The 13,341-nt window shown below is 52.5% G+C and overlaps 1 protein-coding gene across 2 annotated transcripts in view; it reads left to right on the top strand.

The window, feature by feature from the left end:
* Nucleotides 1-756: 756 nt before the first annotated feature.
* Nucleotides 757-13,341, top strand: part of Crtac1 (cartilage acidic protein 1) — a 135,247-nt gene continuing 122,662 nt past the window's right edge. For both annotated transcript variants that reach the window (XM_076834589.1, XM_076834588.1), the window contains exon 1: nucleotides 757-779. The gene's annotated coding sequence lies outside the window, so the exon portion shown is untranslated. The remainder of the gene's footprint in view (nucleotides 780-13,341) is intronic.

Raw genomic sequence — 13,341 nt, 5'->3', positions numbered from 1 at the left:
GAAATCTCGCCATCAGCGCTGCTAGCGTGGCCGCTCAGGTCCGCCCGGAGACGCCAGATCTCTATCTCCGGGGAAACGAAAAAGCAGTGTCCCCGCTCCCGCCGCCACCATCTCGGTCCTGCGCGTAGGGTGGCGGCGGGGTCGTGGGGCCCGCCGGCCTCCCCTCCTTCTTTGCATTTCTTCCCGGCGCTTCCTCCCAAGGGACCTCTGATACCCGCTGGCCAGGGACCCCCAGCGCCCCACGAGGAACCCTCTCCCCCTTCGCCAGGCCCGACTGCCTCCTGAAGGTTACGCGACGCAGCGTTGGGGCGCGGCGGAGAGCCGGGGGCGCCCGCCCTCGCCGCCGCCCACCCTAGTGCCTGCCGCGGCGCGGCGCGCCGGGCCAGCCCGGCTGCCGGCTGCTGCCACCGCAATCCCGGCTCCTAAATCAGCGCGGGGAGGCGCCCCTTCCCCCACCCGGCTCCCCGGGCTCCCCGGGCCGCGATTGGCTGCGCGGGCGCCCCCCAACCCTGGGCCCTCGGCTTCAGCTGCCACGCCATTGGCTGCGGGCCTCCGCCAGCCTTTACATAAGCCCCGGCGCGCTCGAGTGGAGTTGTATAAAGCGAGCGCGAGGCGTCGGGGCGGGAGGCTCGAGGCCAGCCCGGGACCGGGGCTGGGAGCTGCAAGGCGGCAGCGGCGCCGGCGGCGGCGGCAAAGGCGGCAGCGAGCGCCCGCGCTCCGACGCCCCCAGGCGGAGGGGCTGAGAGAGCCCGAGGATGACTCCCTGCGCTGACCCCGGCGTGAGTACCCACTCCCGGAGCCCCCACCCCCTCAGGCGGAGAAAGTTTCGCCAGCTCTACGCGCCGGTTCCCATCCGCTCTCGGGGGTGGCTGGAATGCCGCTGGGAACCTGGCAAGACCGAGACCGCGAAGGCGGTGGTTTTGCTCCCAACTTGCCAAGAGGCGCTGGACTCGATTGGCGCGCAGAGCCTCCCCGCGGGTCGGGGTCTAGGAGGTGGGAGCCGAGGTGTAGGGGCGACAGACTGCAGCTGGCAGAGGAGGTGTCGGGGGCGCACTGGAGGTCAGGTGTTTGGGGAGGGGGCACGGGGACTGGGAGGGGGCGGAGCAGGTGAGGAAGGCTGTGCAAGGGGTATCCGGAGTCACCCAGCCAGCCAGGCTCAGCTTCGGCCGGGCCGGGGAGGCTACTGGTCTTAGCTCAGTGTCTACGCTTGGGGAGGGGTCATCGGGGCTGGACAAGAGCCCCTGGGACTGGCTCTCCCTCCCCGGGGAAGCCGAGCTCTTTCCTCTGCACAGCGCTGGGTGGCAGAGAGCTCTAGGAGCGAGCCCCGCGCGCGGTGTAGCTGCCAGCCGCCTTTTGCTGGACCGAGGTGTGGTCTCGCTTTCAGGCTGTCTCAGGCAAGCCTGCTTCAAACATTCCAGGGGAACCGGGCGAACCCCTCGACACCGTGGAAGCCCACAGAGGTTCTGATGGGGCCGTAGGCCGGGCTTGGGGGCATGCCCAGCAATGCAGCGCGCTTCTTTGCAGTACATTAGTTGGGAGCCTGGTTAGTCCCGCTTCTGCAGAAACCAACTCAAGAATCCAAAGTCATCCCAGCCTGAATGCGAGCCTCCCTCGGGGTGGGGGTGGGGGCTTCTTCTGTGAATGACTAATGTTTCTTGTTGCCTTTGCTGGTGGGTTCATCCAGTGTGCCTTCTGTGTGTCCCAGGAGGTGATTGAGTTCTCCAGGCAGGGCACATTCTTGGGTCGCACTTGAGGTACCTTCTGGGATGGGTGCAGGAGTTCCCAAGTGAAGCCAGGTGGAAAAGAAGGCAAGGGGGTGTCAGGAGTAGGGGACTGTTTCCGTGGTGCTGTCTTGAGTGCTGGGAGAACTCGTGTGGGAAGAGAAAAAGCTGGATTGCAGATTTGGGACCCTGATAACTTGGGGCAGGAAATACCCAGGACTGAATTAGAGCTAATTCAGACAGTCATATCATACCTCACTCTCAGCCTTTGGAAAGGAGAAGTGGAGGATGGAAGAGTGGGAACATGGCGCTTGTTCTGATATGGTCCTTGAGGAATGTTTTCTCTCTTTCTGACTTGATTAAGAACATCCTTCTGACAGTGAGCCCTAAAAGTCATTTTAAGAGACAAAGAAGGGAGTTTAGGGTCTTGGTGCTGGTATACAGGACCACAATTAGAATAGTCCAGTTTCCAGTTGGTCCTAAAGGACTCTGGAGAAGGTCCAGGGTAGGTGGTGGTTACCTGCTCTATAGATGCATGGTTGGGGCTGTATCCTTCACCCTACGCCATCTCTGAACACAGGGCTGAGTTCAAACTCTAGTGATAGCTGCCTACACCTGGAGATCTTTTATGGGGGCTGGCAATTCATTTCCAAACCCCATCTCCAACCTCTGCCTGCCTGCAGTCAACATTTTTCTGCTGCATTTCCCAAGACCTTCTCTCCGGTGGGGATTTGTATAATGAAATACCTGCTTGTTGCTCTTTCTTCCTTTTTTCTCCATCTGGGCTGCACCTGGTGTTCTGAACTCTTGAGTTTATTCCTTTACACCTTGATGTTTGGCTAGGGCTTCCTATGGCTGCACAGGGGTATCTCTGTAAATGTGTGGACCAATGGCCTGTTTAATCCTAAGAAGTGAAACATAGACTCTTATAGGGAGAGGGACACCAGCCAAGGAAGTAGTTCTATTAAACATCTTATGACAGCCAGAATTGGTTCTCAAGCTTCCTTGCTGCCTACCCAGTTGGTGGGAGCTTAAAGGTGAAGCAAGTTTCCTGGTGTCCAGTAGGGGGCACCAAGTGTACCTAGCTCAAGACTACTGACTTTCTCACTTCTTGCCCTTCACTGGCCATAGAAGTTAATGCTTTAAGCAAACTCAGACCTGAGCCCTCAACCAGTGGCCATTGACACAATTAGACCCGTTCCATCACATGCTCTCTGAACTTCAGGTGGTCCTGTGACCTCAAGTGCAATGGGACAGGTGCTCACACTATATTGCAAGGAGACAAAGCTGGTACTCAGCTCCACCCGCTCTCTGAGATCATTCCTTTGTACTTGGCACTGGTGTATTCTTTGAACTCCTTTTCTTTGAGGGCTCACAGAACCCAAGAATATCAGCTAGAAGAAGGGAGCCTTGGGAAGTATCTAGTGCAGCCTCATCCTATCCCCAACATTCACATATGCACTTAATTTGCCAATGACAAAAGTGAAGCCCAGTAAAGGCAAGTATCTTGCCCAAGGTCACATGGTTGTTCAGTGGAAGAGTTGGGACTAGGTCCTAGGATTTTTGATTCTTTATGTGTAGCTTTTTCCACTCCAGTGACCCGTTTCCTCTTTAGTGTGAAGATGAACATATGTTCTCTCTACCATCAGCACTGGTAATTATTGACTGACCAGACTTTGGTAAATTAATAGCTCTATTAAATTTAGGGGAATTTCCTTTAAATCTGTATCCAGAATGAGGAGATAAAGATTCTGGGAATGCATATGCACTGGTCATGGAAATCTCTAAGTATTGTTTCCCTTTCCTCCACTATCTTACCTCATGACTCCAAGTGGGCTTCTAGGCAAAAGCCATGCAACTCCAGCTTTCTATTCATGAACTTAGGAACCAGAAGTACCCAGGTCCTCACCATGGTCTTGGAATCCAGGCCTGGCGCTCTTCCTTTCCTCGCTAAGACATGCTGGAGTGGAGTCTCTCTGTCCTAGCTTCACACCCTCTTGGTGGGATCTCTCAAACTCAGATGGTGGATGAATTGGACAGTTTCCAAAGAGCATCTGCCAATTCCCCAATTCTTGCTGCTCCCAGTTCAAGGTCAGAGTGCTAGGATGTCCTATTTTTGCAAAGTCCTCTTATTCAAGCTTCTTAGGTGACCTGGAAGATACTACCATTTCCATTGCCCTTTCTTCCATTCTGTGAGTCTCACTGCGCAAGGCCCTGGGAAGCGGATTTGCTGAGTGACACATGGGCTGCTCGCTCTGCTTCCCTCTCCTCATCTAATTTCTTTGTATGCTGTATGGACTTCTTCAGGGTTCCCTCAGGGCCTTAGCAGACTTGGTGGCCTAACCTCAGGAGGAGCCCACTGTTGCCATGCCAGAATGCTGAGAGTAAAAATTTTCTGCTATCCCTAAGGCTCACCCAAGGGATGCCTGTTGCCAGGGAAGATGCTTGAGGATGCTCTCCTCCCTCAGGCTCCCAGACAAGAGGGTCTTCATTGGCAGGAGAGGAGGGAGGTGAGGCTAATGTGGCCATTTATGTAAGTGGAATTCTGAGAGCTATGCTTGAGACCCTGGCCAGCTCCCTGCGTTCGCTGGTGAAGTGGTCTAGTTCTGGGTAGAGCCAGAGGAATATAACTACATATGATATAGGTAAAGCGCAAACTTTCTGGATGTTTGTTTAATGAGGCAGGGTACAGAGTTTGAGAATGGCATTAGATGCTGAGCAAACAAGAAGTTGTCCCTTTCATGAGCCTCACTAGGTGGCTGACCTGCTCTCACTATTATTAGTGAAGACAGAACCTTAGAACCTGACTCACCAGTTACTGGCTTGGAGACCTTGAACTTGACCCCTGCATGCCTCAGTTCTCTCCTCAGCTATGTGGTGAAGCTGGCGACCCTGTGATGAGGGGTGGGTAGCAAAGACCAGGGGAGATGGTCTCTCGTATGCCTGTGCCCTTGGGAAGCTGTGAAGAGGTATTCAGCTGGAAGGGGAGATTATTGCTGGATCACTGGGAACCACACAGAGTCCTCTTTTCCCCTGCAAGCGAGGCCAAGTGTCCGGGTTTGCACATCTGCCTCTGCTCACAGCGACATCTAGGCTGACGGACAAGGCCTTCTTGGCAGGGCTCCCTCCTAGCCTTCCTCCCTCTCCCATCTCAGGGTTTTCACTCTGGGGTTCTGCCATGCTTGGGGGAAAAGAAATTTTACAGGTCCCAGGATAATTCTGAATGTGATGGAGGGCCCTGAGCTATTGATTCCTAAGGAAGGATCTTTCTGCTGGGAGAAGCCTTCCTCAGAGCCCAGTGATTTAAGAGTGCTGACAAATTTGTGCTCACCGAGCCTCCTGCAGGCTGCAGATACAGACTTCTAGGCCAGCCTGGACTCTGCGAGGAACGTCTGGAGAGCCTGACTAGTTGCTTAGGGTACACAAACCTGTGAACTCTCCTTAGGAAAAAGTATGAAATCAATCGGTTCATTATCACACCAAATGCACCCTGGACCACTTAGGACATTTAAGAAATGAGAAATAGCAAAAAGAAAAAAAAAGTGAGAGATTGTGTTCAAAAAGTGTGTAGAAAGGTATGACGGGGTTGGAGAAGAGGACCATAAGACCTTTTTTTCCCACCGGATCAGTCATGATCTTGACCTTCTTAAAGTCCTTGGGCAGTGACTAGAGAGGTTACTTGGCCTCTACCCACCAGACATTTGGCAATATCTGGAGATATATATGTTTAGTTGTAGTTGGACACAATACCTTTATTTTATTTTTATTTATTGTTATGTGGTGCTGAGGATGGAACCCAGTGCGTCACACATGCGAGGCAAGCACTCTACCACTGAGCCACAACCCTAGTCCATGGAGACTTTTTTAAAAAAATTGTTCCAACTGGAGTAAGGGGTGCCACAAGCATCTAGTGAGTAGAGGCCAGGGATGTTGCTAAACATGCAACGACATGAAGGAAAGCCCCCCCCCCCGCCCCGCAAATGTCATCTGGCTCCAAATATCAATAGTGACAAGGTTGAGAACCCTTGGACTGGAGAAGCAGCCTCATAGCTCATTAGAAGGAGGGGGAGTGTTCTCATCTAGTTCTCCTGTTTCACAGCTGAGGACACTGAGATCCAGAGAGGAGAAGGGACCAGCCAGGATTACAGAGCAAGCAAGTGCAGAGCTGACCTAAACTCAGATCTGCTCTCCTGGACTGACTGCCTTACCAACACTCCCCACCAGGTTATTGCAATGATTAAATATGAACTGTGAAAATGCTTGGAAAATTAGAGACTATTGTTAATATTGCTATTATTATGAATTTGGGAGTTTGGAAAGTTCTATTTCTGGCTTTGCCACTGACTCATTGTATCATATTGGACAAAATCATTCCCCCATCCCCATGACTCTGTGTGTGTGTGTGTGTGTGTGTGTGTGTGTGTGTGTGTGAGAGAGAGAGAGAGAGAGAGAGGGTGGGGGGGAGAGAGAGATGAGGGGTGGTCTTCGCAAAAGATAAGTATATCACAGTCCTTACCTTTAAAGTCCAAAGATTTGCCCTTCATAAACGCTAGACACTTAAAAAGAAAAAAAAGATGAAATTTTTCCTTGAAAGAAATCATGTTGACTTCATAAGAAGCAAAGCGTTTCCTTCTTGGAAAAATTCCAGTCCCCTGGCCCTGTGAGTTGGTTCCAGCCCAGGAAATCTGATCAACATCCGGAGGAGAAACTGATAGCTCCACAGATGACAAGTGACTGGATTTGTCCCCACTCCCTCTGGGAAGGGGAGATGGTGACTTCCCCACTACCCTTTCCTACTCGGCCCTCCTGGCACTGGGAGATTCTGCAGGGAACTTCAATGAGGGATGGTAAGGCGTGTCATTAATTAGTAAAACCTTGTTTACTTAACAGACATATTCTTAAAGATCTCTTCCAAGGGACATTTTGACATATTACTTTAATTAGCTACAGAAGAATCGAGAGTGCAGAGAGTGTAAAATGACCCTTGCTGTTGTTTCCAGTTACTCTTATCTTTGTTTGCACCCGACAAGTACAGTGACAAGGTCACAGAATCACTGCTGAGCTCAGGGACTGTCCCTGTGACCAGAGGAGGGATGACTGCAGGGACCTCTTCCCTCACGATGCCAGTCTCCACCTACCCGAGCGGAGCACAGCCACCATGGGGGAGATTTCTGCATTGGCCTCGCAGCCTCCTTTAATGTCTGTCTGAAAGGAAGCATCCGGTCTTGCAAAATCCTGATAGGCTCTCAGGAGGGGGACAGGCCTGGGAACCCACATTTTTCCTCCTGGGTGGGCATCATCAGTGGTGGTTTTTGCAGAAGGTTCAAAGCTGGTCTTGTCCTCCTTGTACCCAGGGACGGAGGTAGGAAGTCACTTGGGGTTCCCTCAGAAAACTAAGGTTGCTTCCCTCCCTACCCCAGTGAAGCAGGGGGGCCTTAGTGCCTCGATCCTTGCTTTGGATGCTCTGCAGGTCCCTTAGCCTCTCGAGGTCTGCAACTGTAATCAGAGGAGTTGGGGGACAGGCTCTTTCCACCGCCACAGGCTCTTGTTCTAAGTGAAGCCGTGTTTGCTTTCACCCTGGTCTTTAAGAACAGCCTCTGTCTTGGAAACCATTATTGCATACCTTTCATCTAAGAAGCTATGGAGGGCTTTTGCAGGTAGGAAAATAAGAAACCTCAAGAAGGAAAAAACGCTGGCTTGCCACTGGTATAGGGAGGCACTGTGTCATTTGTTCTTAGCTACAGATTCAGCACCTATCATGGCACTTGGCTATGAAAGGCCTCAACAGGTGTTCTCTGGATGAACAAATGAATAAGGGAATGCAGGTGGCCATTCTGGGATAGGGATGGCCTTTGGTTTTTAAGTGGCTCTCCACACTGGCCTGGGTCAGTGAGGCCTGCTTCCCTGTAGCTTCTTTCCTGAGCCAACATCTGGCACCAAGGCCACGTGAACTTCAGCACCCCTCTGATCAGGCAGGGCCTGAGGCCACGTGCAGGGCCCACCCGCCACACGATGGCCTGTCCTGAACCTGAGGCAAGGCCGGGGGTCTCTTTCTCTTCACCATCCCCAGCTGCTTCTCAGGCCCTTTCTCTCCCCCCACCCCCCAGCTTCTTCAAGGGAGCTCCGTGTAGCTTTTTCCTTGGAGCTGGTGGAATAGATGGAAATTTGGATTTCCACCGAAGACAAACTAGGGAGTGAATCATTGCTTCACAGAAAGATTCCCAGGAGGATGCTTTTAAATAGCAAGGTCCACTAATGCATTTTAAATGATTTAGGGAAAAAACCTGACCCATAGACTATCAGGCCTGGAAAAGAACTTTGGAGGTCATCCAGTGGCCTGCCCCGCCCCTGCCCATGCTGTTCAAATCCCCTCTGGGACACTCTCACTCACTGCTCAGAAACACAGCCTAGCTGGCCTGCAAGCTGCTGCCCAAAGCTAAAATGCCCTTTGGAAAATGCAAGTCTGATCATGTCTCTGTCTGACTTCAAAACCTCTCACGCAGTGTGACTCCAGGCTCCTTCCCTTGGTATGGCAGGCTCTACAGGGCCCAACTGCAGCCTCTACACAAAGCTCCATCCTCTCCCCTCCCTGTCCCTATTTTCTCCTGCCCCCTGTCTGGGAAACTGCATTCCAGCAGCACCAGCTGCATTCGCAGCATGCACCAAGCTGTCTCACATCCTTGCCTTTGATCCATAGGTCTCAGCTACCTGGAATCCCAATTCACCTGCTCTGGAGAGCCTTTCCACCCACCTGACTCGTTAATCCCTCCCTCCCACAGGCAGCAGCCCGGACTTTGTACCTGTTGCTTTGCTGGACTTATCCCAGTGTGTGGTGCACAGTGTCAGCCCCGCTGAGTGAGGCCAGGGCCCAGGGCCCATGCCTGGCCAGCAGGCATCTTCTACACGTTTGAAGAAGGTGTTTACTGAGGGGGGCCTGCATTTGGAAAGCAGTGTTTAAGGAGTCAAAGAACTCCACTGGGGTTCCTAGACAAATTAGTAACAGAAGCAAGCCTATTCTTCAAAGTCCTACAGTCTGGAGCCTTCTGCTCAACGTCTGACAGATCCTGCTGGAAGGGGAGCACCTGCATGCCCCAGCTCCATCTCCCGAGATGCATTTGTTCCGTCAGCAAACATTTATTACTAGTAGTAATGGTGTGATTATTGTTTCCATTATCTACACCGTTAGGCTTTCTCTCTGGCCAGCACTGGGCTCAGAAGTTAACACCCATTAATCCCACTTCATTCTCAGAGCAAACCTACAAGCCTTCCCTCCCATTTTACAGAGCAGGATGGCTGAGCACTTAACCATACCCACCAGGAACCTAGTAGACCCTGCACATAAGGCTAGGAGACTCCAGGCGTCCTCTCATTTTCAGAAACAAAATTTCATTAGCTCAGTGGTCTCTGCAGTGCCCTTTAGCCTGGGTCCCCTGGGCTTTCTTCTGCCTTTTTCTGGAAAGGGACCAAATCTCCTCTCTGAGTGCTGCTGCAGCTTCTCTCTAGATAGAGGGAAGGCAGAGGAAGCCTCATGTTTTCTTGGTGCTGGGGAAGATGTGTAGGACATGGCGCCTTCTGGGTGGGAGTAGGGTGCTGAGATCTGGAGCTTCTCCCAGGCTGGCAGGTCAGGGGACAGGTGGAGAAACAGAACTGAGGTGTCAGAGCATATGCTCCGGGGGGCAGGGCTTCATTTTGTTCTCAGTGTCCTAGTGCCCAGGACAGTGCCTGACTTGAAGTTTGCACACAAGATGTCCCCACTGAGTGGGCGTGAGCACACGCCAGCTCAGCATCCTCCCTCACTGGGGCCATGGTAGTGACCTCCTGTTGTCCTCTGTGTCCAGCCCAGCCCCCTCTTGGCCTCCTGCACAGGTTCTCCTCTTTGGCCTGCTCTTTTTGTGGTGGTGCTGGGGATGGACCCAGGGCCTTGCCTATGCTGGAGATCTCTAGTTCCCGCTCAGCCCTACCATGTTCTTTCCACCACACCACAGTAGTGAGGAACAAAGACCATCTCGTGCCTCCACCGCCTCCACAGTCTCCAACCTCCTTAGCTGCACTCCTTCCCACCAGCTGTCCTGCCCGAGCCCTGCACAGCCTCCCGACCCTCCACAAACTGGCCTCCCCTCCATGAACCAGCCTCTCCTCCATGAACCGGCCTCCCCTCCATGAACCAGCCTCCCCTCCATGCAATGCTGTCTCCTTGGCCTGGAGCGCTTCTCCACTGTGTCTCTGTGGCCAGCTCACCGTTGCCTCTGTCTCTCAAGGTCCTCTCCAGCTTCTCCAGGCAGAAATGCTTGCTCTTTCAACTGCACTCCATTCTCACTTGGTTTAAGACGAATTTGGTGAGGGAGCTGTTTAGTGCAGCGCCTATAAATATAAATTCTGAAGCTTATTGGCTTAGATAAAAATTCTGGGTTTACTGAATACCAGCTTTGTGACCCCGGGCAAGTTACTTGACTTCTCTGTGCCCTAGCATCCTTATCTGTAAGGACCCTCGAAAGGATACCATGTGGATTAAATGACTCATCCATGTGAAGGTTTAGAGTAGTGCCTGGCACATGGTCAGTGGTAGGTAATTGCTTTTATTATGGCTGTCCATTCCTCGTACCGGACTGGCTGTGTGAAACTGCAGCTCTGTGCCTCTCTGTCTGCCTTGCCTATAGACCCCACAAATTAGGCTGAGAAGCCACATATTGAGCTCTGAGACTTAGAAAGTGGGTGAGATGAAATAAGGAAGGGTTGGCAAGAGTTGCTCTTGTTCAGGGGAAGGGTCAAGGGAACAGATCCCAGCAGCAGGATGGGAAAACTGGGCAGCCTTCTGACGTCATAAAGGACAACTGGCTCCACAACCCCACAGTAGTGAGGAACAAAGACCAAGAGCCAAGTTTGACACTAGCTTTCCAGTGAGTGGCCGAGTTGAGGTGTGAACAAGCATTCCAATTTCCTATTCAAACTCAGGACCACCGCGGTGGGAGAGACAGGGCTCAGGCAGATGGAGAGGAAATGCCACCTTTGTCACGGACACAGCTGTTTGGGGACTGTCAGCTTGCTGATCCCTGCACCTGCACCTGCCCACGCTCTCCCTCGTGCGTGGGAGCAGGGCACCTACCTGGTCAAGCTCAGCACGAGGCAGAGTGGCCTCTGCAGGGCAGGTCCGGGAAGGCTCCTGGTACTCTGTGGCCAGTCTGATGAGGTGGGGGTGGGGGTGCTCTAGTCCAGGATTCTCAATCTCCAACTGTTGGCATTTGGGGTTGGAGGGTTCTTTGTTGTGGGGCTGCCCTGTGCACTGTGGGAAGCTCAGCAGCATCCCTGACTCTACATACTGCATGCCAGTAACACCCCCTTCCCTGGTCTGATGACCCACAATGTCTCCAAAGGTTGATAAATGTCCCTGGGTGAAGGGGAACAAAATCACCTTGGTGGAGACCATCCGCTCTAATCCAGAGGAGGGTCCTACAGAGGGAATGGAGGCGTGGGGAGTGAGTCTCCCTGCCAGCTCCTCACCCAGCAGCGGGCTCTGGAAATAGGCAGTCTTGGAGGGCAACTGGGGTCACAGCTGGATCCCCTGACTTTTGCAGGCATCTGCCGTCTGTCTGCATTGCTCTTCTTTCCCGCCTGCTCCAGCCTCGTCTTGCCCTCCTTGGCATCCTTCAAAAGTCAGCTCCAGCACCCGCCATCAGGAAGGTGCTTATCAGCTCCTCCCACCAGATCACTTGGGTCTCTCTGTGATCCCATATTGAATACCTTTCTCCCCTTGACCCCAGCACCCAGCTCAAGGCCAGGTTTATTGCAGGTCTGTGGGAAGCGTGGCTATGGGTGAATGAGCCAGGCGGATCTGTCAGCTCTTCACCGATGTGGTTTTAGATCCATTAGCTCTTCTGTGGGTCTCTGTGTGGACCTGGTGGCCTGGCCGGTGCAGGGCAGAGTGTTCCGTGGTTGCCTCTCTCCCCTGTGCCCCAGCTCTCTGACAAGAGTCTGGAAGGGGTCTGCATTACTCTGCTCGCTATCAACATCTGAAGCCTTCCAGCCTCTTGCTTTTGTGAGTGCTTGGGGTGTGTCCTTGCTCCTTGGATAATTGCAAAAGAACTGCTTGCCCTGGAAATTGCCCTGGAAGCCTCTGCTGTAAGCTGCCTGACCCCACAGTGGAGAATCCAGGTTGCTTGGTTACCAGTTTTCAGACCCAATTCAGGAAAGTCCCGAGGCCACAGAAAACTGAGTTTGGCTGCATGTGACCCTGAGCCAATGTATGAAGACTCTCTACCCTTCACTATGGGAGATGAGCCTCGAGGCTGCCTCCCACCAGGCTCCCTGCCAGGCCTTCATTGGGACTCACTTAACCCCTGGGCAGGTCAGGCGAGCCTACGTTTCACATGAAGTCACAGGAGATCAGAAAGGTGGAACAGTTTCACATGAAGACACAGGAGACCAGAAAGGTGGAACAACCCACCAAGGTCACTGGCTGGTTTGCGGTGGGCTTGAACTTCAAATTCAGGTCGCTGACTCTAGGCTTTGGGCTCTCTTCATCTTGCTGAGGATTGTTCAAAAAGTTTGCTTATGGAGCATTTTAAAGAAATTATTACGATGAAGCAATTCTTCTTACAGCCTGAACCACAAGTTCCACCACCTCTGGCCCTTACGAAGACCAGTCTCTTCCCGCTTTCCCCCTGTCTGTGCGAGAAGCACACATTCCTTACTGAGGCACCATGTGCTCTGACCCTGTGCCCCTATGCCCAAGCTCTGCCTTTGCTGCTTAGTCTCGCCTTCTCTGGGCTGCTCTGATCCTGGACAGCCATCCATGGCCCCCACACAGGGCATCACACCTGCTCCACTGCCTGTTGGCAGGGCTCTGCAAGGCACGGACCAGGTTTCATTCATCTTTACATCCTAGTCTTCACTGCATCTCTAACAGATAGTGCATAGAGTACTACACACTGTGTGCCAGAGCACTAGTGCTATGTACTAGAGTACTGGTGCTGTGTACTAGAGTACTGGTGCTGTGTACTAGCACATGCTATATACCACGTAGTACTCGGCATATTATTTAGGTGCTACCCCCACCAGTGAGTACCACTGATAGTACTCTACCACGTAGGTGCTTGATGCACAGCATTCAAGAAAACAGAAATGCTCAGTTCAACCCATTTTTCCTTTCTATTTTTAACCTTCGTACCTGCTCTCCCAAAGGATTCAGATGTTCACAGTAGTGTGACAGGAGGCTTCCCGAGCCAGCCATATCAAATGCGAGGTCACTCCGGGCACCCGTGGCCCTTCTGCTTCAGGCAGTATCCACTTGCTGTGCTTTCTTCCTCAAACTTCATATCCCCCGCTTCTGTTGACACTCTCTGGCTAAATAGATTTTCTTCAAATACTTCAACAAGCCGATGATGAATTTTAGTAGCAAAAACATTTTTCACTTCAAATCAGATTGCAGCTTACACTCCCATGGGGGGACCACGAGTCTGGGGCAGTGCTTCTCAACCCGACTGCCCATTAACATCATCTGGGAAGCTTCTAAAGATACAGTGCTCAAACCCCATCCTAGACCAATTAAATCACACTCTGGGAGAGGGGCGCAGGCAGCAGCTTATTTCTCAGTGCTCCCCAGGTGATTCTGTTGAGTAGCTGG

This window comes from Callospermophilus lateralis, chromosome 15 (assembly GCF_048772815.1).
Source record: "Callospermophilus lateralis isolate mCalLat2 chromosome 15, mCalLat2.hap1, whole genome shotgun sequence".
In the NCBI taxonomy this organism is placed as follows: Eukaryota; Metazoa; Chordata; class Mammalia; order Rodentia; family Sciuridae; genus Callospermophilus; species Callospermophilus lateralis.
The sequence above is the reverse complement of the archived record's forward strand: the minus strand, read 5'-3'. Positions and strand labels throughout refer to the sequence as shown.